This window comes from Antennarius striatus, chromosome 6 (assembly GCF_040054535.1).
Source record: "Antennarius striatus isolate MH-2024 chromosome 6, ASM4005453v1, whole genome shotgun sequence".
Lineage (NCBI taxonomy): Eukaryota > Metazoa > Chordata > Actinopteri > Lophiiformes > Antennariidae > Antennarius > Antennarius striatus.
Genome location: NC_090781.1, coordinates 2,457,501 through 2,477,500, shown reverse-complemented (window position 1 = coordinate 2,477,500; position 20,000 = coordinate 2,457,501). Strand labels below are relative to the sequence as shown.

The 20,000-nt window shown below is 40.0% G+C and overlaps 42 non-coding genes across 42 annotated transcripts in view; all 42 read right to left on the bottom strand.

Moving 5' to 3' along the window:
• Nucleotides 1–37: 37 nt before the first annotated feature.
• LOC137597774 (5S ribosomal RNA) lies at nt 38–156 on the bottom strand. Its single transcript, XR_011036131.1, has one exon. It is a non-coding gene; the product is annotated as a 5S ribosomal RNA (ribosomal RNA).
• Nucleotides 157–526: 370 nt separating this feature from the next.
• On the bottom strand, nt 527–645 carry LOC137597549 (5S ribosomal RNA). Its single transcript, XR_011035917.1, has one exon. It is a non-coding gene; the product is annotated as a 5S ribosomal RNA (ribosomal RNA).
• A 356-nt stretch (nt 646–1,001) lies between these two features.
• LOC137597537 (5S ribosomal RNA) lies at nt 1,002–1,120 on the bottom strand. Its single transcript, XR_011035906.1, has one exon. It is a non-coding gene; the product is annotated as a 5S ribosomal RNA (ribosomal RNA).
• A 359-nt stretch (nt 1,121–1,479) lies between these two features.
• Nucleotides 1,480–1,598, bottom strand: LOC137597526 (5S ribosomal RNA). Its single transcript, XR_011035895.1, has one exon. It is a non-coding gene; the product is annotated as a 5S ribosomal RNA (ribosomal RNA).
• Nucleotides 1,599–1,966: 368 nt separating this feature from the next.
• LOC137597515 (5S ribosomal RNA) lies at nt 1,967–2,085 on the bottom strand. Its single transcript, XR_011035884.1, has one exon. It is a non-coding gene; the product is annotated as a 5S ribosomal RNA (ribosomal RNA).
• Nucleotides 2,086–2,469: 384 nt separating this feature from the next.
• LOC137597502 (5S ribosomal RNA) lies at nt 2,470–2,588 on the bottom strand. Its single transcript, XR_011035873.1, has one exon. It is a non-coding gene; the product is annotated as a 5S ribosomal RNA (ribosomal RNA).
• Nucleotides 2,589–2,971: 383 nt separating this feature from the next.
• Nucleotides 2,972–3,090, bottom strand: LOC137597490 (5S ribosomal RNA). Its single transcript, XR_011035862.1, has one exon. It is a non-coding gene; the product is annotated as a 5S ribosomal RNA (ribosomal RNA).
• A 359-nt stretch (nt 3,091–3,449) lies between these two features.
• On the bottom strand, nt 3,450–3,568 carry LOC137597479 (5S ribosomal RNA). The gene has a single exon (XR_011035851.1). It is a non-coding gene; the product is annotated as a 5S ribosomal RNA (ribosomal RNA).
• A 370-nt stretch (nt 3,569–3,938) lies between these two features.
• LOC137597467 (5S ribosomal RNA) lies at nt 3,939–4,057 on the bottom strand. The gene has a single exon (XR_011035840.1). It is a non-coding gene; the product is annotated as a 5S ribosomal RNA (ribosomal RNA).
• Nucleotides 4,058–4,413: 356 nt separating this feature from the next.
• Nucleotides 4,414–4,532, bottom strand: LOC137597456 (5S ribosomal RNA). Its single transcript, XR_011035829.1, has one exon. It is a non-coding gene; the product is annotated as a 5S ribosomal RNA (ribosomal RNA).
• Nucleotides 4,533–4,923: 391 nt separating this feature from the next.
• LOC137597443 (5S ribosomal RNA) lies at nt 4,924–5,042 on the bottom strand. The gene has a single exon (XR_011035817.1). It is a non-coding gene; the product is annotated as a 5S ribosomal RNA (ribosomal RNA).
• A 342-nt stretch (nt 5,043–5,384) lies between these two features.
• Nucleotides 5,385–5,503, bottom strand: LOC137597432 (5S ribosomal RNA). Its single transcript, XR_011035806.1, has one exon. It is a non-coding gene; the product is annotated as a 5S ribosomal RNA (ribosomal RNA).
• Nucleotides 5,504–5,870: 367 nt separating this feature from the next.
• LOC137597421 (5S ribosomal RNA) lies at nt 5,871–5,989 on the bottom strand. The gene has a single exon (XR_011035795.1). It is a non-coding gene; the product is annotated as a 5S ribosomal RNA (ribosomal RNA).
• A 352-nt stretch (nt 5,990–6,341) lies between these two features.
• LOC137597409 (5S ribosomal RNA) lies at nt 6,342–6,460 on the bottom strand. Its single transcript, XR_011035784.1, has one exon. It is a non-coding gene; the product is annotated as a 5S ribosomal RNA (ribosomal RNA).
• Nucleotides 6,461–6,855: 395 nt separating this feature from the next.
• Nucleotides 6,856–6,974, bottom strand: LOC137597397 (5S ribosomal RNA). The gene has a single exon (XR_011035773.1). It is a non-coding gene; the product is annotated as a 5S ribosomal RNA (ribosomal RNA).
• Nucleotides 6,975–7,316: 342 nt separating this feature from the next.
• Nucleotides 7,317–7,435, bottom strand: LOC137597386 (5S ribosomal RNA). The gene has a single exon (XR_011035762.1). It is a non-coding gene; the product is annotated as a 5S ribosomal RNA (ribosomal RNA).
• A 371-nt stretch (nt 7,436–7,806) lies between these two features.
• On the bottom strand, nt 7,807–7,925 carry LOC137597375 (5S ribosomal RNA). Its single transcript, XR_011035751.1, has one exon. It is a non-coding gene; the product is annotated as a 5S ribosomal RNA (ribosomal RNA).
• Nucleotides 7,926–8,277: 352 nt separating this feature from the next.
• On the bottom strand, nt 8,278–8,396 carry LOC137597364 (5S ribosomal RNA). The gene has a single exon (XR_011035740.1). It is a non-coding gene; the product is annotated as a 5S ribosomal RNA (ribosomal RNA).
• Nucleotides 8,397–8,810: 414 nt separating this feature from the next.
• Nucleotides 8,811–8,929, bottom strand: LOC137597855 (5S ribosomal RNA). Its single transcript, XR_011036208.1, has one exon. It is a non-coding gene; the product is annotated as a 5S ribosomal RNA (ribosomal RNA).
• Nucleotides 8,930–9,348: 419 nt separating this feature from the next.
• On the bottom strand, nt 9,349–9,467 carry LOC137597352 (5S ribosomal RNA). Its single transcript, XR_011035729.1, has one exon. It is a non-coding gene; the product is annotated as a 5S ribosomal RNA (ribosomal RNA).
• Nucleotides 9,468–9,825: 358 nt separating this feature from the next.
• LOC137597339 (5S ribosomal RNA) lies at nt 9,826–9,944 on the bottom strand. Its single transcript, XR_011035718.1, has one exon. It is a non-coding gene; the product is annotated as a 5S ribosomal RNA (ribosomal RNA).
• Nucleotides 9,945–10,288: 344 nt separating this feature from the next.
• Nucleotides 10,289–10,407, bottom strand: LOC137597327 (5S ribosomal RNA). The gene has a single exon (XR_011035706.1). It is a non-coding gene; the product is annotated as a 5S ribosomal RNA (ribosomal RNA).
• Nucleotides 10,408–10,740: 333 nt separating this feature from the next.
• On the bottom strand, nt 10,741–10,859 carry LOC137597835 (5S ribosomal RNA). Its single transcript, XR_011036190.1, has one exon. It is a non-coding gene; the product is annotated as a 5S ribosomal RNA (ribosomal RNA).
• A 356-nt stretch (nt 10,860–11,215) lies between these two features.
• Nucleotides 11,216–11,334, bottom strand: LOC137597755 (5S ribosomal RNA). The gene has a single exon (XR_011036114.1). It is a non-coding gene; the product is annotated as a 5S ribosomal RNA (ribosomal RNA).
• Nucleotides 11,335–11,768: 434 nt separating this feature from the next.
• Nucleotides 11,769–11,887, bottom strand: LOC137597661 (5S ribosomal RNA). Its single transcript, XR_011036024.1, has one exon. It is a non-coding gene; the product is annotated as a 5S ribosomal RNA (ribosomal RNA).
• A 376-nt stretch (nt 11,888–12,263) lies between these two features.
• On the bottom strand, nt 12,264–12,382 carry LOC137597315 (5S ribosomal RNA). Its single transcript, XR_011035694.1, has one exon. It is a non-coding gene; the product is annotated as a 5S ribosomal RNA (ribosomal RNA).
• Nucleotides 12,383–12,740: 358 nt separating this feature from the next.
• Nucleotides 12,741–12,859, bottom strand: LOC137597303 (5S ribosomal RNA). Its single transcript, XR_011035683.1, has one exon. It is a non-coding gene; the product is annotated as a 5S ribosomal RNA (ribosomal RNA).
• A 344-nt stretch (nt 12,860–13,203) lies between these two features.
• Nucleotides 13,204–13,322, bottom strand: LOC137597754 (5S ribosomal RNA). Its single transcript, XR_011036113.1, has one exon. It is a non-coding gene; the product is annotated as a 5S ribosomal RNA (ribosomal RNA).
• Nucleotides 13,323–13,680: 358 nt separating this feature from the next.
• On the bottom strand, nt 13,681–13,799 carry LOC137597291 (5S ribosomal RNA). Its single transcript, XR_011035671.1, has one exon. It is a non-coding gene; the product is annotated as a 5S ribosomal RNA (ribosomal RNA).
• A 368-nt stretch (nt 13,800–14,167) lies between these two features.
• LOC137597279 (5S ribosomal RNA) lies at nt 14,168–14,286 on the bottom strand. The gene has a single exon (XR_011035658.1). It is a non-coding gene; the product is annotated as a 5S ribosomal RNA (ribosomal RNA).
• Nucleotides 14,287–14,660: 374 nt separating this feature from the next.
• On the bottom strand, nt 14,661–14,779 carry LOC137598339 (5S ribosomal RNA). Its single transcript, XR_011036658.1, has one exon. It is a non-coding gene; the product is annotated as a 5S ribosomal RNA (ribosomal RNA).
• Nucleotides 14,780–15,127: 348 nt separating this feature from the next.
• LOC137598327 (5S ribosomal RNA) lies at nt 15,128–15,246 on the bottom strand. The gene has a single exon (XR_011036646.1). It is a non-coding gene; the product is annotated as a 5S ribosomal RNA (ribosomal RNA).
• Nucleotides 15,247–15,575: 329 nt separating this feature from the next.
• Nucleotides 15,576–15,694, bottom strand: LOC137597834 (5S ribosomal RNA). The gene has a single exon (XR_011036189.1). It is a non-coding gene; the product is annotated as a 5S ribosomal RNA (ribosomal RNA).
• Nucleotides 15,695–16,058: 364 nt separating this feature from the next.
• LOC137597846 (5S ribosomal RNA) lies at nt 16,059–16,177 on the bottom strand. The gene has a single exon (XR_011036200.1). It is a non-coding gene; the product is annotated as a 5S ribosomal RNA (ribosomal RNA).
• Nucleotides 16,178–16,539: 362 nt separating this feature from the next.
• On the bottom strand, nt 16,540–16,658 carry LOC137598316 (5S ribosomal RNA). Its single transcript, XR_011036635.1, has one exon. It is a non-coding gene; the product is annotated as a 5S ribosomal RNA (ribosomal RNA).
• Nucleotides 16,659–17,030: 372 nt separating this feature from the next.
• LOC137598304 (5S ribosomal RNA) lies at nt 17,031–17,149 on the bottom strand. The gene has a single exon (XR_011036624.1). It is a non-coding gene; the product is annotated as a 5S ribosomal RNA (ribosomal RNA).
• Nucleotides 17,150–17,503: 354 nt separating this feature from the next.
• On the bottom strand, nt 17,504–17,622 carry LOC137598293 (5S ribosomal RNA). Its single transcript, XR_011036613.1, has one exon. It is a non-coding gene; the product is annotated as a 5S ribosomal RNA (ribosomal RNA).
• Nucleotides 17,623–17,992: 370 nt separating this feature from the next.
• LOC137598281 (5S ribosomal RNA) lies at nt 17,993–18,111 on the bottom strand. Its single transcript, XR_011036601.1, has one exon. It is a non-coding gene; the product is annotated as a 5S ribosomal RNA (ribosomal RNA).
• Nucleotides 18,112–18,475: 364 nt separating this feature from the next.
• Nucleotides 18,476–18,594, bottom strand: LOC137597753 (5S ribosomal RNA). The gene has a single exon (XR_011036112.1). It is a non-coding gene; the product is annotated as a 5S ribosomal RNA (ribosomal RNA).
• A 370-nt stretch (nt 18,595–18,964) lies between these two features.
• Nucleotides 18,965–19,083, bottom strand: LOC137598269 (5S ribosomal RNA). The gene has a single exon (XR_011036590.1). It is a non-coding gene; the product is annotated as a 5S ribosomal RNA (ribosomal RNA).
• A 364-nt stretch (nt 19,084–19,447) lies between these two features.
• On the bottom strand, nt 19,448–19,566 carry LOC137597843 (5S ribosomal RNA). The gene has a single exon (XR_011036198.1). It is a non-coding gene; the product is annotated as a 5S ribosomal RNA (ribosomal RNA).
• Nucleotides 19,567–19,928: 362 nt separating this feature from the next.
• Nucleotides 19,929–20,000, bottom strand: part of LOC137598258 (5S ribosomal RNA) — a 119-nt gene continuing 47 nt past the window's right edge. Inside the window, exon 1 of the ribosomal RNA XR_011036579.1 lies at nt 19,929–20,000. This exon is cut by the window's right edge and continues 47 nt beyond it. This is a non-coding gene — a ribosomal RNA (5S ribosomal RNA).

Genomic DNA, 20,000 nt, shown 5'->3' with positions numbered 1-20,000 from the left:
AAACGCCCTCTGCTGGCGGGGGGACAGAAAAAGAAAAAGCTTACGGCACCTGGTATTCCCAGGCGGTCTCCCATCCAAGTACTAACCAGGCCCGACTCTGCTTAGCTTCCGAGATCGGACGAGATCGGGCGTGTTCAGAGTGGTATGGCTGTAAGCAACTATGCTGGTCAAAAAAACCCTATATAAAGGTGGCATGGCATACAGATAGCTTGCCCTTGGGATCATTAAAGTATATATCTATCTATCTATCTAGATGCATGCATGCATAGATAGATAGATAGATAGATAGATAGATAGATAGATAGATAGATAGATAGATAGATAGATAGATAGATAGATAGATAGATACAAAAGTCGTTGCTAGTCAGGCTTCACTTATACAACAATTTTTACTATTCTCTGGGATCAGTTTTATTTCATCAATCAATTCATTCAATCAAACTTTTATTAAATACAACTTTAGCTCATAAAACAACTTGACTCATCTTTCCTTCCAAACGCCCTCTGCTGGCGGGGGGACACAAAAAGCTTACGGCACCTGGTATTCCCAGGCGGTCTCCCATCCAAGTACTAACCAGGCCCGACTCTGCTTAGCTTCCGAGATCGGACGAGATCGGGCGTGTTCAGAGTGGTATGGCCGTAAGCAACTATGCTGGTCAAAAAAACCCTATATAAAGGTGGCATGGCACACAGATAGCTTGCCCTTGGGATCATTACAGTATATATCTATTTATCTATCTATCTAAATGCATGCATGCATAGATAGATAGATAGATAGATAGATAGATAGATAGATAGATAGATAGATACAAAAGTCGTTGCTAGTCAGGCTTCACTTATACAACAATTTTTACTTTTCTCTGGGATCAATTTCATTTCATCATTCAATCAATTCATTCAATCAAACTTTTATTAAATACAACTTTAGCTCATAAAACAACTTGACTCATCTGTCTTTCCTTACAAACGCCCTCTGCTGGCGGGGGGACAGAAAAAGAAAAAGCTTACGGCACCTGGTATTCCCAGGCGGTCTCCCATCCAAGTACTAACCAGGCCCGACTCTGCTTAGCTTCCGAGATCGGACGAGATCGGGCGTGTTCAGAGTGGTATGGCCGTAAGCAACTATGCTGGTCAAAAATACCCTATATAAAGGTGGCATGGCACACAGATAGCTTGCCCTTGGGATCATTAAAGTATATATCTATCTATCTATCTAGATGCATGCATGCATAGATAGATAGATAGATAGATAGATAGATAGATAGATAGATAGATAGATAGATAGATAGATACAAAAGTCATTGCTAGTCAGGTTTCACTTATACAACAATTTTTACTCTTCTCTGGGATCCATTTCATCATTCAATCAATTCATTCAATCAAACTTTTATTAAATACAACTTTAGCTCATAAAACAACTTGACTCATCTGTCTTTCCTTCCAAACGCCCTCTGCTGGCGGGGGGACAGAAAAAGAAAAAGCTTACGGCACCTGGTATTCCCAGGCGGTCTCCCATCCAAGTACTAACCAGGCCCGACTCTGCTTAGCTTCCGAGATCGGACGAGATCGGGCGTGTTCAGAGTGGTATGGCCGTAAGCAACTATGCTGGTCAAAAAAACCCTATATAAAGGTGGCATGGCACACAGATAGCTTTCCCTTGGGATCATTAAAGTATATATCTATCTATCTATCTATCTATCTAGATGCATGCATGCATAGATAGATAGATAGATAGATATATAGATAGATAGATAGATAGATAGATAGATAGATACAAAAGTCGTTGCTAGTCAGGCTTCACTTATACAACAATTTTTACTTTTCTCTGGGATCAATTTCATTTCATCATTCAATCAATTCATTCAATCAAACTTTTATTAAATACAACTTTAGCTCATAAAACAACTTGACTCATCTGTCTTTCCTTACAAACGCCCTCTGCTGGCGGGGGGACAGAAAAAGAAAAAGCTTACGGCACCTGGTATTCCCAGGCGGTCTCCCATCCAAGTACTAACCAGGCCCGACTCTGCTTAGCTTCCGAGATCGGACGAGATCGGGCGTGTTCAGAGTGGTATGGCCGTAAGCAACTATGCTGGTCAAAAAAACCCTATATAAAGGTGGCATGGCACACAGATAGCTTGCCCTTGGCATCATTACAGTATATATCTATTTATCTATCTATCTAAATGCATGCATGCATAGATAGATAGATAGATAGATAGATAGATAGATAGATAGATAGATAGATAGATAGATAGATAGATAGATAGATAGATACAAAAGTCGTTGCTAGTCAGGCTTCACTTATACAACAATTTTTACTTTTCTCTGGGATCAATTTCATTTCATCATTCAATCAATTCATTCAATCAAACTTTTATTAAATACAACTTTAGCTCATAAAACAACTTGACTCATCTGTCTTTCCTTCCAAACGCCCTCTGCTGGCGGGGGGACAGAAAAAGAAAAAGCTTACGGCACCTGGTATTCCCAGGCGGTCTCCCATCCAAGTACTAACCAGGCCCGACTCTGCTTAGCTTCCGAGATCGGACGAGATCGGGCGTGTTCAGAGTGGTATGGCCGTAAGCAACTATGCTGGTCAAAAATACCCTATATAAAGGTGGCATGGCACACAGATAGCTTGCCCTTGGGATCATTAAAGTATATATCTATCTATCTATCTAGATGCATGCATGCATAGATAGATAGATAGATAGATAGATAGATAGATAGATAGATAGATAGATAGATAGATAGATAGATAGATAGATAGATAGATAGATACAAAAGTCATTGCTAGTCAGGTTTCACTTATACAACAATTTTTACTCTTCTCTGGGATCCATTTCATCATTCAATCAATTCATTCAATCAAACTTTTATTAAATACAACTTTAGCTCATAAAACAACTTGACTCATCTGTCTTTCCTTCCAAACGCCCTCTGCTGGCGGGGGGACAGAAAAAGAAAAAGCTTACGGCACCTGGTATTCCCAGGCGGTCTCCCATCCAAGTACTAACCAGGCCCGACTCTGCTTAGCTTCCGAGATCGGACGAGATCGGGCGTGTTCAGAGTGGTATGGCCGTAAGCAACTATGCTGGTCAAAAAAACCCTATATAAAGGTGGCATGGCACACAGATAGCTTTCCCTTGGGATCATTAAAGTATATATCTATCTATCTATCTATCTATCTAGATGCATGCATGCATAGATAGATAGATAGATAGATATATAGATAGATAGATAGATAGATAGATAGATAAAAAAGTCATTGCTAGTCAGGTTTCACTTATACAACAATTTTTACTCTTCTCTGGGATCCATTTCATCATTCAATCAATTCATTCAATCAAACTTTTATTAAATACAACTTTAGCTCATAAAACAACTTGACTCATCTGTCTTTCCTTACAAACGCCCTCTGCTGGCGGGGGGACAGAAAAAGAAAAAGCTTACGGCACCTGGTATTCCCAGGCGGTCTCCCATCCAAGTACTAACCAGGCCCGACTCTGCTTAGCTTCCGAGATCGGACGAGATCGGGCGTGTTCAGAGTGGTATGGCCGTAAGCAACTATGCTGGTCAAAAAAACCCTATATAAAGGTGGCATGGCATACAGATAGCTTGCCCTTGGGATCATTAAAGTATATATCTATCTATCTATCTAGATGCATGCATGCATAGATAGATAGATAGATAGATAGATAGATAGATAGATAGATAGATAGATAGATAGATAGATAGATAGATAGATAGATACAAAAGTCGTTGCTAGTCAGGCTTCACTTATACAACAATTTTTACTATTCTCTGGGATCAGTTTTATTTCATCAATCAATTCATTCAATCAAACTTTTATTAAATACAACTTTAGCTCATAAAACAACTTGACTCATCTGTCTTTCCTTACAAACGCCCTCTGCTGGCGGGGGGACACAAAAAGCTTACGGCACCTGGTATTCCCAGGCGGTCTCCCATCCAAGTACTAACCAGGCCCGACTCTGCTTAGCTTCCGAGATCGGACGAGATCGGGCGTGTTCAGAGTGGTATGGCCGTAAGCAACTATGCTGGTCAAAAAAACCCTATATAAAGGTGGCATGGCACACAGATAGCTTGCCCTTGGGATCATTACAGTATATATCTATCTATCTATCTATCTAAATGCATGCATGCATAGATAGATAGATAGATAGATAGATAGATAGATAGATAGATAGATAGATACAAAAGTCGTTGCTAGTCAGGCTTCACTTATACAACAATTTTTACTTTTCTCTGGGATCAATTTCATTTCATCATTCAATCAATTCATTCAATCAAACTTTTATTAAATACAACTTTAGCTCATAAAACAACTTGACTCATCTGTCTTTCCTTACAAACGCCCTCTGCTGGCGGGGGGACAGAAAAAGAAAAAGCTTACGGCACCTGGTATTCCCAGGCGGTCTCCCATCCAAGTACTAACCAGGCCCGACTCTGCTTAGCTTCCGAGATCGGACGAGATCGGGCGTGTTCAGAGTGGTATGGCCGTAAGCAACTATGCTGGTCAAAAATACCCTATATAAAGGTGGCATGGCACACAGATAGCTTGCCCTTGGGATCATTAAAGTATATATCTATCTATCTATCTAGATGCATGCATGCATAGATAGATAGATAGATAGATAGATAGATAGATAGATAGATAGATAGATAGATAGATAGATAGATAGATAGATAGATAGATAGATAGATAGATACAAAAGTCATTGCTAGTCAGGTTTCACTTATACAACAATTTTTACTCTTCTCTGGGATCCATTTCATCATTCAATCAATTCATTCAATCAAACTTTTATTAAATACAACTTTAGCTCATAAAACAACTTGACTCATCTGTCTTTCCTTCCAAACGCCCTCTGCTGGCGGGGGGACAGAAAAAGAAAAAGCTTACGGCACCTGGTATTCCCAGGCGGTCTCCCATCCAAGTACTAACCAGGCCCGACTCTGCTTAGCTTCCGAGATCGGACGAGATCGGGCGTGTTCAGAGTGGTATGGCCGTAAGCAACTATACTGGTCAAAAAAACCCTATATAAAGGTGGCATGGCATACAGATAGCTTGCCCTTGGGATCATTAAAGTATATATCTATCTATCTATCTAGATGCATGCATGCATAGATAGATAGATAGATAGATAGATAGATAGATAGATAGATAGATAGATAGATACAAAAGTCGTTGCTAGTCAGGCTTCACTTATACAACAATTTTTACTATTCTCTGGGATCAGTTTTATTTCATCAATCAATTCATTCAATCAAACTTTTATTAAATACAACTTTAGCTCATAAAACAACTTGACTCATCTTTCCTTCCAAACGCCCTCTGCTGGCGGGGGGACACAAAAAGCTTACGGCACCTGGTATTCCCAGGCGGTCTCCCATCCAAGTACTAACCAGGCCCGACTCTGCTTAGCTTCCGAGATCGGACGAGATCGGGCGTGTTCAGAGTGGTATGGCCGTAAGCAACTATGCTGGTCAAAAAAACCCTATATAAAGGTGGCATGGCACACAGATAGCTTTCCCTTGGGATCATTAAAGTATATATCTATCTATCTATCTATCTATCTAGATGCATGCATGCATAGATAGATAGATAGATAGATAGATATATAGATAGATAGATAGATAGATAGATAGATAGATAAAAAAGTCATTGCTAGTCAGGTTTCACTTATACAACAATTTTTACTCTTCTCTGGGATCCATTTCATCATTCAATCAATTCATTCAATCAAACTTTTATTAAATACAACTTTAGCTCATAAAACAACTTGACTCATCTGTCTTTCCTTACAAACGCCCTCTGCTGGCGGGGGGACAGAAAAAGAAAAAGCTTACGGCACCTGGTATTCCCAGGCGGTCTCCCATCCAAGTACTAACCAGGCCCGACTCTGCTTAGCTTCCGAGATCGGACGAGATCGGGCGTGTTCAGAGTGGTATGGCCGTAAGCAACTATGCTGGTCAAAAATACCCTATATAAAGGTGGCATGGCACACAGATAGCTTGCCCTTGGGATCATTAAAGTATATATCTATCTATCTATCTATCTATCTAGATGCATGCATGCATAGATAGATAGATAGATAGATATATAGATAGATAGATAGATACAAAAGTCGTTGCTAGTCAGGCTTCACTTATACAACAATTTTTACTTTTCTCTGGGATCAATTTCATTTCATCATTCAATCAATTCATTCAATCAAACTTTTATTAAATACAACTTTAGCTCATAAAACAACTTGACTCATCTGTCTTTCCTTCCAAACGCCCTCTGCTGGCGGGGGGACAGAAAAAGAAAAAGCTTACGGCACCTGGTATTCCCAGGCGGTCTCCCATCCAAGTACTAACCAGGCCCGACTCTGCTTAGCTTCCGAGATCGGACGAGATCGGGCGTGTTCAGAGTGGTATGGCCGTAAGCAACTATGCTGGTCAAAAATACCCTATATAAAGGTGGCATGGCACACAGATAGCTTGCCCTTGGGATCATTAAAGTATATATCTATCTATCTATCTAGATGCATGCATGCATAGATAGATAGATAGATAGATAGATAGATAGATAGATAGATAGATAGATAGATAGATAGATAGATAGATAGATAGATAGATAGATAGATAGATAGATACAAAAGTCATTGCTAGTCAGGTTTCACTTATACAACAATTTTTACTCTTCTCTGGGATCCATTTCATCATTCAATCAATTCATTCAATCAAACTTTTATTAAATACAACTTTAGCTCATAAAACAACTTGACTCATCTGTCTTTCCTTCCAAACGCCCTCTGCTGGCGGGGGGACAGAAAAAGAAAAAGCTTACGGCACCTGGTATTCCCAGGCGGTCTCCCATCCAAGTACTAACCAGGCCCGACTCTGCTTAGCTTCCGAGATCGGACGAGATCGGGCGTGTTCAGAGTGGTATGGCCGTAAGCAACTATACTGGTCAAAAAAACCCTATATAAAGGTGGCATGGCATACAGATAGCTTGCCCTTGGGATCATTAAAGTATATATCTATCTATCTATCTAGATGCATGCATGCATAGATAGATAGATAGATAGATAGATAGATAGATAGATAGATAGATAGATAGATACAAAAGTCGTTGCTAGTCAGGCTTCACTTATACAACAATTTTTACTATTCTCTGGGATCAGTTTTATTTCATCAATCAATTCATTCAATCAAACTTTTATTAAATACAACTTTAGCTCATAAAACAACTTGACTCATCTTTCCTTCCAAACGCCCTCTGCTGGCGGGGGGACACAAAAAGCTTACGGCACCTGGTATTCCCAGGCGGTCTCCCATCCAAGTACTAACCAGGCCCGACTCTGCTTAGCTTCCGAGATCGGACGAGATCGGGCGTGTTCAGAGTGGTATGGCCGTAAGCAACTATGCTGGTCAAAAAAACCCTATATAAAGGTGGCATGGCACACAGATAGCTTTCCCTTGGGATCATTAAAGTATATATCTATCTATCTATCTATCTATCTAGATGCATGCATGCATAGATAGATAGATAGATAGATAGATATATAGATAGATAGATAGATAGATAGATAGATAGATAGATAAAAAAGTCATTGCTAGTCAGGTTTCACTTATACAACAATTTTTACTCTTCTCTGGGATCCATTTCATCATTCAATCAATTCATTCAATCAAACTTTTATTAAATACAACTTTAGCTCATAAAACAACTTGACTCATCTGTCTTTCCTTACAAACGCCCTCTGCTGGCGGGGGGACAGAAAAAGAAAAAGCTTACGGCACCTGGTATTCCCAGGCGGTCTCCCATCCAAGTACTAACCAGGCCCGACTCTGCTTAGCTTCCGAGATCGGACGAGATCGGGCGTGTTCAGAGTGGTATGGCCGTAAGCAACTATGCTGGTCAAAAATACCCTATATAAAGGTGGCATGGCACACAGATAGCTTGCCCTTGGGATCATTAAAGTATATATCTATCTATCTATCTATCTATCTAGATGCATGCATGCATAGATAGATAGATAGATAGATATATAGATAGATAGATAGATACAAAAGTCGTTGCTAGTCAGGCTTCACTTATACAACAATTTTTACTTTTCTCTGGGATCAATTTCATTTCATCATTCAATCAATTCATTCAATCAAACTTTTATTAAATACAACTTTAGCTCATAAAACAACTTGACTCATCTGTCTTTCCTTCCAAACGCCCTCTGCTGGCGGGGGGACAGAAAAAGAAAAAGCTTACGGCACCTGGTATTCCCAGGCGGTCTCCCATCCAAGTACTAACCAGGCCCGACTCTGCTTAGCTTCCGAGATCGGACGAGATCGGGCGTGTTCAGAGTGGTATGGCCGTAAGCAACTATGCTGGTCAAAAAAACCCTATATAAAGGTGGCATGGCATACAGATAGCTTGCCCTTGGGATCATTAAAGTATATATCTATCTATCTATCTAGATGCATGCATGCATAGATAGATAGATAGATAGATAGATAGATAGATAGATAGATAGATAGATAGATAGATAGATAGATAGATAGATAGATAGATAGATAGATAGATAGATAGATAGATAGATAGATAGATAGATACAAAAGTCGTTGCTAGTCAGGCTTCACTTATACAACAATTTTTACTATTCTCTGGGATCAGTTTTATTTCATCAATCAATTCATTCAATCAAACTTTTATTAAATACAACTTTAGCTCATAAAACAACTTGACTCATCTGTCTTTCCTTACAAACGCCCCCTGCTGGCGGGGGGACAGAAAAAGCTTACTGCACCTGGTATTCCCAGGCGGTCTCCCATCCAAGTACTAACCAGGCCGGACTCTGCTTAGCTTCCGAGATCGGACGAGATCGGGCGTGTTCAGAGTGGTATGGCCGTAAGCAACTATGCTGGTCAAAAAAACCCTATATAAAGGTGGCATGGCACACAGCTAGCTTGCCCTTGGGATCATTACAGTATATATCTATCTATCTATCTATCTAAATGCATGCATGCATAGATAGATAGATAGATAGATAGATAGATAGATAGATAGATAGATAGATAGATAGATAGATAGATAGATAGATAGATAGATAGATATATAGATAGATAGATAGATAGATAGATAGATAAAAAAGTCATTGCTAGTCAGGTTTCACTTATACAACAATTTTTACTCTTCTCTGGGATCCATTTCATCATTCAATCAATTCATTCAATCAAACTTTTATTAAATACAACTTTAGCTCATAAAACAACTTGACTCATCTGTCTTTCCTTACAAACGCCCTCTGCTGGCGGGGGGACAGAAAAAGAAAAAGCTTACGGCACCTGGTATTCCCAGGCGGTCTCCCATCCAAGTACTAACCAGGCCCGACTCTGCTTAGCTTCCGAGATCGGACGAGATCGGGCGTGTTCAGAGTGGTATGGCCGTAAGCAACTATGCTGGTCAAAAAAACCCTATATAAAGGTGGCATGGCATACAGATAGCTTGCCCTTGGGATCATTAAAGTATATATCTATCTATCTATCTAGATGCATGCATGCATAGATAGATAGATAGATAGATAGATAGATAGATAGATAGATAGATAGATAGATAGATAGATAGATACAAAAGTCGTTGCTAGTCAGGCTTCACTTATACAACAATTTTTACTATTCTCTGGGATCAGTTTTATTTCATCAATCAATTCATTCAATCAAACTTTTATTAAATACAACTTTAGCTCATAAAACAACTTGACTCATCTGTCTTTCCTTACAAACGCCCTCTGCTGGCGGGGGGACACAAAAAGCTTACGGCACCTGGTATTCCCAGGCGGTCTCCCATCCAAGTACTAACCAGGCCCGACTCTGCTTAGCTTCCGAGATCGGACGAGATCGGGCGTGTTCAGAGTGGTATGGCCGTAAGCAACTATGCTGGTCAAAAAAACCCTATATAAAGGTGGCATGGCACACAGATAGCTTGCCCTTGGGATCATTACAGTATATATCTATCTATCTATCTATCTAAATGCATGCATGCATAGATAGATAGATAGATAGATAGATAGATAGATAGATACAAAAGTCGTTGCTAGTCAGGCTTCACTTATACAACAATTTTTACTTTTCTCTGGGATCAATTTCATTTCATCATTCAATCAATTCATTCAATCAAACTTTTATTAAATACAACTTTAGCTCATAAAACAACTTGACTCATCTGTCTTTCCTTACAAACGCCCTCTGCTGGCGGGGGGACAGAAAAAGAAAAAGCTTACGGCACCTGGTATTCCCAGGCGGTCTCCCATCCAAGTACTAACCAGGCCCGACTCTGCTTAGCTTCCGAGATCGGACGAGATCGGGCGTGTTCAGAGTGGTATGGCCGTAAGCAACTATGCTGGTCAAAAATACCCTATATAAAGGTGGCATGGCACACAGATAGCTTGCCCTTGGGATCATTAAAGTATATATCTATCTATCTATCTAGATGCATGCATGCATAGATAGATAGATAGATAGATAGATAGATAGATAGATAGATACAAAAGTCATTGCTAGTCAGGTTTCACTTATACAACAATTTTTTCTCTTCTCTGGGATCCATTTCATCATTCAATCAATTCATTCAATCAAACTTTTATTAAATACAACTTTAGCTCATAAAACAACTTGACTCATCTGTCTTTTCTTACAAACGCCCCCTGCTGGCGGGGGGACAGAAAAAGCTTACGGCACCTGGTATTCCCAGGCGGTCTCCCATCCAAGTACTAACCAGGCCGGACTCTGCTTAGCTTCCGAGATCGGACGAGATCGGGCGTGTTCAGAGTGGTATGGCCGTAAGCAACTATGCTGGTCAAAAAAACCCTATATAAAGGTGGCATGGCACACAGCTAGCTTGCCCTTGGGATCATTACAGTATATATCTATCTATCTATCTATCTAAATGCATGCATGCATAGATAGATAGATAGATAGATAGATAGATAGATAGATAGATAGATAGATACAAAAGTCATTGCTAGTCAGGTTTCAATTATACAACAATTGTTACTCTTCTCTGGGATCAATTTAATTTCATCATTCAATAAATTCATTCAATCAAACTTTTATTAAATACAACTTTAGCTCATAAAACAACTTGACTCATCTGTCTTTCCTTCCAAACGCCCTCTGCTGGCGGGGGGACAGAAAAAGAAAAAGCTTACGGCACCTGGTATTCCCAGGCGGTCTCCCATCCAAGTACTAACCAGGCCCGACTCTGCTTAGCTTCCGAGATCGGACGAGATCGGGCGTGTTCAGAGTGGTATGCCCGTAAGCAACTATGCCGGTCAAAAAAACCCTATATAAAGGTGGCATGGCATACAGATAGCCTACCCTTTGGATCATTAAAGTATATATCTATCTATCTATCTATCTATCTAGATGCATGCATGCATGCATAGATAGATAGATAGATAGATAGATAGATAGATAGATAGATAGATAGATAGATAGATAGATAGATAGATAGATAGATAGATAGATAGATAGATAGATAGATAGATAGATAGATAGATAGATAGATACAAAAGTCGTTGCTAGTCAGGCTTCACTTATACAACAATTTTTACTATTCTCTGGGATCAATTTCATTTCATCATTCAATCAATTCATTCAATCAAACTTTTATTAAATACAACTTTAGCTCATAAAACAACTTGACTCATCTGTCTTTCCTTCCAAACGCCCTCTGCTGGCGGGGGGACACAAAAAGCTTACGGCACCTGGTATTCCCAGGCGGTCTCCCATCCAAGTACTAACCAGGCCCGACTCTGCTTAGCTTCCGAGATCGGACGAGATCGGGCGTGTTCAGAGTGGTATGGCCATAAGCAACTATGCTGGTCAACAAAACCCTATATAAAGGTGGCATGGCACACAGATAGCTTGCCCTTGGGATCATTACAGTGTATATCTATCTATCTATCTATCTAAATGTATGCATGCATAGATAGATAGATAGATAGATAGATAGATAGATAGATAGATAGATAGATAGATAGATAGATAGATAGATACAAAAGTCATTGCTAGTCAGGTTTCACTTATACAACAATTGTTACTCTTCTCTGGGATCAATTTCATTTCATCATTCAATAAATTCATTCAATCAAACTTTTATTAAATACAACTTTAGCTCATAAAACAACTTGACTCATCTGTCTTTCCTTCCAAACGCCCTCTGCTGGCGGGGGGACACAAAAAGAAAAAGCTTACGGCACCTGGTATTCCCAGGCGGTCTCCCATCCAAGTACTAACCAGGCCCGACTCTGCTTAGCTTCCGAGATCGGACGAGATCGGGCGTGTTCAGAGTGGTATGGCCGTAAGCAACTATGCTGGTCAAAAAAAACCTATATAAAGGTGGCATGGCATACAGATAGCTTGCCCTTGGGATCATTAAAGTATATATCTATCTATCTATCTAGATGCATGCATGCATAGATAGATAGATAGATAGATAGATAGATAGATAGATAGATAGATAGATAGATAGATAGATAGATACAAAAGTCGTTGCTAGTCAGGCTTCACTTATACAACAATTTTTACTATTCTCTGGGATCAGTTTTATTTCATCAATCAATTCATTCAATCAAACTTTTATTAAATACAACTTTAGCTCATAAAACAACTTGACTCATCTGTCTTTCCTTCCAAACGCCCTCTGCTGGCGGGGGGACACAAAAAGCTTACGGCACCTGGTATTCCCAGGCGGTCTCCCATCCAAGTACTAACCAGGCCCGACTCTGCTTAGCTTCCGAGATCGGACGAGATCGGGCGTGTTCAGAGTGGTATGGCCGTAAGCAACTATGCTGGTCAACAAAACCCTATATAAAGGTGGCATGGCACACAGATAGCTTGCCCTTGGGATCATTACAGTGTATATCTATCTATCTATCTATCTAAATGTATGCATGCATAGATAGATAGATAGATAGATAGATAGATAGATAGATACAAAAGTCATTGCTAGTCAGGTTTCACTTATACAACAATTGTTACTCTTCTCTGGGATCAATTTCATTTCATCATTCAATAAATTCATTCAATCAAACTTTTATTAAATACAACTTTAGCTCATAAAACAACTTGACTCATCTGTCTTTCCTTCCAAACGCCCTCTGCTGGCGGGGGGACACAAAAAGAAAAAGCTTACGGCACCTGGTATTCCCAGGCGGTCTCCCATCCAAGTACTAACCAGGCCCGACTCTGCTTAGCTTCCGAGATCGGACGAGATCGGGCGTGTTCAGAGTGGTATGCCCGTAAGCAACTATGCTGGTCAAAAAAACCCTATATAAAGGTGGCATGGCATACAGATAGCTTGCCCTTTGGATCATTAAAGTATATATCTATCTATCTATCTATCTATCTAGATGCATGCATGCATGCATAGATAGATAGATAGATAGATAGATAGATAGATAGATAGATAGATAGATACAAAAGTCGTTGCTAGTCAGGCTTCACTTATACAACAATTTTTACTATTCTCTGGGATCAATTTCATTTCATCATTCAATCAATTCATTCAATCAAACTTTTATTAAATACAACTTTAGCTCATAAAACAACTTGACTCATCTGTCTTTCCTTACAAACGCCCTCTGCTGGCGGGGGGACACAAAAAGCTTACGGCACCTGGTATTCCCAGGCGGTCTCCCATCCAAGTACTAACCAGGCCCGACTCTGCTTAGCTTCCGAGATCGGACGAGATCGGGCGTGTTCAGAGTGGTATGGCCGTAAGCAACTATGCTGGTCAACAAAACCCTATATAAAGGTGGCATGGCACACAGATAGCTTGCCCTTGGGATCATTACAGTGTATATCTATCTATCTATCTATCTAAATGTATGCATGCATGGATAGATAGATAGATAGATAGATAGATAGATAGATAGATAGATAGATAGATAGATAGATACAAAAGTCATTGCTAGTCAGGTTTCACTTATACAACAATTGTTACTCTTCTCTGGGATCAATTTCATTTCATCATTCAATAAATTCATTCAATCAAACTTTTATTAAATACAACTTTAGCTCATAAAACAACTTGACTCATCTGTCTTTCCTTCCAAACGCCCTCTGCTGGCGGGGGGACAGAAAAAGAAAAAGCTTACGGCACCTGGTATTCCCAGGCGGTCTCCCATCCAAGTACTAACCAGGCCCGACTCTGCTTAGCTTCCGAGATCGGACGAGATCGGGCGTGTTCAGAGTGGTATGGCCGTAAGCAACTATGCTGGTCAAAAAAACCCTATATAAAGGTGGCATGGCATACAGATAGCTTGCCCTTGGGATCATTAAAGTATATATCTATCTATCTATCTAGATGCATGCATGCATAGATAGATAGATAGATAGATAGATAGATAGATAGATAGATAGATAGATAGATAGATAGATAGATAGATAGATAGATAGATACAAAAGTCGTTGCTAGTCAGGCTTCACTTATACAACAATTTTTACTATTCTCTGGGATCAGTTTTATTTCATCAATCAATTCATTCAATCAAACTTTTATTAAATACAACTTTAGCTCATAAAACAACTTGACTCATCTGTCTTTCCTTACAAACGCCCTCTGCTGGCGGGGGGACACAAAAAGCTTACGGCACCTGGTATTCCCAGGCGGTCTCCCATCCAAGTACTAACCAGGCCCGACTCTGCTTAGCTTCCGAGATCGGACGAGATCGGGCGTGTTCAGAGTGGTATGGCCGTAAGCAACTATGCTGGTCAAAAAAACCCTATATAAAGGTGGCATGGCACACAGATAGCTTGCCCTTGGGATCATTACAGTATATATCTATCTATCTATCTATCTAAATGCATGCATGCATAGATAGATAGATAGATAGATAGATAGATAGATAGATAGATACAAAAGTCGTTGCTAGTCAGGCTTCACTTATACAACAATTTTTACTTTTCTCTGGGATCAATTTCATTTCATCATTCAATCAATTCATTCAATCAAACTTTTATTAAATACAACTTTAGCTCATAAAACAACTTGACTCATCTGTCTTTCCTTACAAACGCCCTCTGCTGGCGGGGGGACAGAAAAAGAAAAAGCTTACGGCACCTGGTATTCCCAGGCGGTCTCCCATCCAAGTACTAACCAGGCCCGACTCTGCTTAGCTTCCGAGATCGGACGAGATCGGGCGTGTTCAGAGTGGTATGGCCGTAAGCAACTATGCTGGTCAAAAATACCCTATATAAAGGTGGCATGGCACACAGATAGCTTGCCCTTGGGATCATTAAAGTATATATCTATCTATCTATCTAGATGCATGCATGCATAGATAGATAGATAGATAGATAGATAGATAGATAGATACAAAAGTCATTGCTAGTCAGGTTTCACTTATACAACAATTTTTTCTCTTCTCTGGGATCCATTTCATCATTCAATCAATTCATTCAATCAAACTTTTATTAAATACAACTTTAGCTCATAAAACAACTTGACTCATCTGTCTTTTCTTACAAACGCCCCCTGCTGGCGGGGGGACAGAAAAAGCTTACGGCACCTGGTATTCCCAGGCGGTCTCCCATCCAAGTACTAACCAGGCCGGACTCTGCTTAGCTTCCGAGATCGGACGAGATCGGGCGTGTTCAGAGTGGTATGGCCGTAAGCAACTATGCTGGTCAAAAAAACCCTATATAAAGGTGGCATGGCACACAGCTAGCTTGCCCTTGGGATCATTACAGTATATATCTATCTATCTATCTATCTAAATGCATGCATGCATAGATAGATAGATAGATAGATAGATAGATAGATAGATAGATAGATAGATAGATAGATACAAAAGTCATTGCTAGTCAGGTTTCAATTATACAACAATTGTTACTCTTCTCTGGGATCAATTTAATTTCATCATTCAATAAATTCATTCAATCAAACTTTTATTAAATACAACTTTAGCTCATAAAACAACTTGACTCGTCTGTCTTTCCTTCCAAACGCCCTCTGCTGGCGGGGGGACAGAAAAAGAAAAAGCTTACGGCACCTGGTATTCCCAGGCGGTCTCCCATCCAAGTACTAACCAGGCCCGACTCTGCTTAGCTTTCGAGATCGGACGAGATCGGGCGTGTTCAGAGTGGTATGCCCGTAAGCAACTATGCTGGTCAAAAAAACCCTATATAAAGGTGGCATGGCATACAGATAGCCTACCCTTTGGATCATTAAAGTATATATCTATCTATCTATCTATCTATCTAGATGCATGCATGCATGCATAGATAGATAGATAGATAGATAGATAGATAGATAGATAGATAGATAGATAGATACAAAAGTCGTTGCTAGTCAGGCTTCACTTATACAACAATTTTTACTATTCTCTGGGATCAATTTCATTTCATCATTCAATCAATTCATTCAATCAAACTTTTATTAAATACAACTTTAGCTCATAAAACAACTTGACTCATCTGTCTTTCCTTCCAAACGCCCTCTGCTGGCGGGGGGACACAAAAAGCTTACGGCACCTGGTATTCCCAGGCGGTCTCCCATCCAAGTACTAACCAGGCCCGACTCTGCTTAGCTTCCGAGATCGGACGAGATCGGGCGTGTTCAGAGTGGTATGGCCGTAAGCAACTATGCTGGTCAACAAAACCCTATATAAAGGTGGCATGGCACACAGATAGCTTGCCCTTGGGATCATTACAGTGTATATCTATCTATCTATCTATCTAAATGTATGCATGCATAGATAGATAGATAGATAGATAGATAGATAGATAGATAGATAGATAGATAGATAGATAGATAGATACAAAAGTCATTGCTAGTCAGGTTTCACTTATACAACAATTGTTACTCTTCTCTGGGATCAATTTCATTTCATCATTCAATAAATTCATTCAATCAAACTTTTATTAAATACAACTTTAGCTCATAAAACAACTTGACTCATCTGTCTTTCCTTCCAAACGCCCTCTGCTGGCGGGGGGACACAAAAAGAAAAAGCTTACGGCACCTGGTATTCCCAGGCGGTCTCCCATCCAAGTACTAACCAGGCCCGACTCTGCTTAGCTTCCGAGATCGGACGAGATCGGGCGTGTTCAGAGTGGTATGGCCGTAAGCAACTATGCTGGTCAAAAAAACCCTATATAAAGGTGGCATGGCATACAGATAGCTTGCCCTTGGGATCATTAAAGTATATATCTATCTATCTATCTAGATGCATGCATGCATAGATAGATAGATAGATAGATAGATAGATAGATAGATAGATAGATAGATAGATAGATAGATACAAAAGTCGTTGCTAGTCAGGCTTCACTTATACAACAATTTTTACTATTCTCTGGGATCAGTTTTATTTCATCAATCAATTCATTCAATCAAACTTTTATTAAATACAACTTTAGCTCATAAAACAACTTGACTCATCTGTCTTTCCTTACAAACGCCCTCTGCTGGCGGGGGGACACAAAAAGCTTACGGCACCTGGTATTCCCAGGCGGTCTCCCATCCAAGTACTAACCAGGCCCGACTCTGCTTAGCTTCCGAGATCGGACGAGATCGGGCGTGTTCAGAGTGGTATGGCCGTAAGCAACTATGCTGGTCAAAAAAACCCTATATAAAGGTGGCATGGCACACAGATAGCTTGCCCTTGGGATCATTACAGTGTATATCTATCTATCTATCTATCTAAATGTATGCATGCATAGATAGATAGATAGATAGATAGATAGATAGATAGATAGATAGATAGATAGATAGATAGATAGATAGATACAAAAGTCGTTGCTAGTCAGGCTTCACTTATACAACAATTTTTACTATTCTCTGGGATCAATTTCATTTCATCATTCAATCAATTCATTCAATCAAACTTTTATTAAATACAACTTTAGCTCATAAAACAACTTGACTCATCTGTCTTTCCTTCCAAACGCCCTCTGCTGGCGGGGGGACACAAAAAGCTTACGGCACCTGGTATTCCCAGGCGGTCTCCCATCCAAGTACTAACCAGGCCCGACTCTGCTTAGCTTCCGAGATCGGACGAGATCGGGCGTGTTCAGAGTGGTATGGCCGTAAGCAACTATGCTGGTCAACAAAACCCTATATAAAGGTGGCATGGCACACAGATAGCTTGCCCTTGGGATCATTACAGTGTATATCTATCTATCTATCTATCTAAATGTATGCATGCATAGATAGATAGATAGATAGATAGATAGATAGATAGATAGATAGATAGATAGATAGATACAAAAGTCATTGCTAGTCAGGTTTCACTTATACAACAATTGTTACTCTTCTCTGGGATCAATTTCATTTCATCATTCAATAAATTCATTCAATCAAACTTTTATTAAATACAACTTTAGCTCATAAAACAACTTGACTCATCTGTCTTTCCTTCCAAACGCCCTCTGCTGGCGGGGGGACACAAAAAGAAAAAGCTTACGGCACCTGGTATTCCCAGGCGGTCTCCCATCCAAGTACTAACCAGGCCCGACTCTGCTTAGCTTCCGAGATCGGACGAGATCGGGCGTGTTCAGAGTGGTATGCCCGTAAGCAACTATGCTGGTCAAAAAAACCCTATATAAAGGTGGCATGGCATACAGATAGCTTGCCCTTTGGATCATTAAAGTATATATCTATCTATCTATCTATCTATCTAGATGCATGCATGCATGCATAGATAGATAGATAGATAGATAGATAGATAGATAGATAGATAGATAGATAGATAGATAGATACAAAAGTCGTTGCTAGTCAGGCTTCACTTATACAACAATTTTTACTATTCTCTGGGATCAATTTCATTTCATCATTCAATCAATTCATTCAATCAAACTTTTATTAAATACAACTTTAGCTCATAAAACAACTTGACTCATCTGTCTTTCCTTCCAAACGCCCTCTGCTGGCGGGGGGACACAAAAAGCTTACGGCACCTGGTATTCCCAGGCGGTCTCCCATCCAAGTACTAACCAGGCCCGACTCTGCTTAGCTTCCGAGATCGGACGAGATCGGGCGTGTTCAGAGTGGTATGGCCGTAAGCAACTATGCTGGTCAACAAAACCCTATATAAAGGTGGCATGGCACACAGATAGCTTGCCCTTGGGATCATTACAGTGTATATCTATCTATCTATCTATCTAAATGTATGCATGCATAGATAGATAGATAGATAGATAGATAGATAGATAGATAGATAGATAGATAGATAGATACAAAAGTCATTGCTAGTCAGGTTTCACTTATACAACAATTGTTACTCTTCTCTGGGATCAATTTCATTTCATCATTCAATAAATTCATTCAATCAAACTTTTATTAAATACAACTTTAGCTCATAAAACAACTTGACTCATCTGTCTTTCCTTCCAAACGCCCTCTGCTGGCGGGGGGACAGAAAAAGAAAAAGCTTACGGCACCTGGTATTCCCAGGCGGTCTCCCATCCAAGTACTAACCAGGCCCGACTCTGCTTAGCTTCCCAGATCGGACGAGATCGGGCGTGTTCAGAGTGGTATGGCCGTAAGCAACTATGCTGGTCAAAAAAAACCTATATAAAGGTGGCATGGCATACAGATAGCTTGCCCTTGGGATCATTAAAGTATATATCTATCTATCTATCTAGATGCATGCATGCATAGATAGATAGATAGATAGATAGATAGATAGATAGATAGATAGATAGATAGATAGATAGATAGATAGATACAAAAGTCGTTGCTAGTCAGGCTTCACTTATACAACAATTTTTACTATTCTCTGGGATCAGTTTTATTTCATCAATCAATTCATTCAATCAAACTTTTATTAAATACAACTTTAGCTCATAAAACAACTTGACTCATCTGTCTTTCCTTCCAAACGCCCTCTGCTGGCGGGGGGACACAAAAAGCTTACGGCACCTGGTATTCCCAGGCGGTCTCCCATCCAAGTACTAACCAGGCCCGACTCTGCTTAGCTTC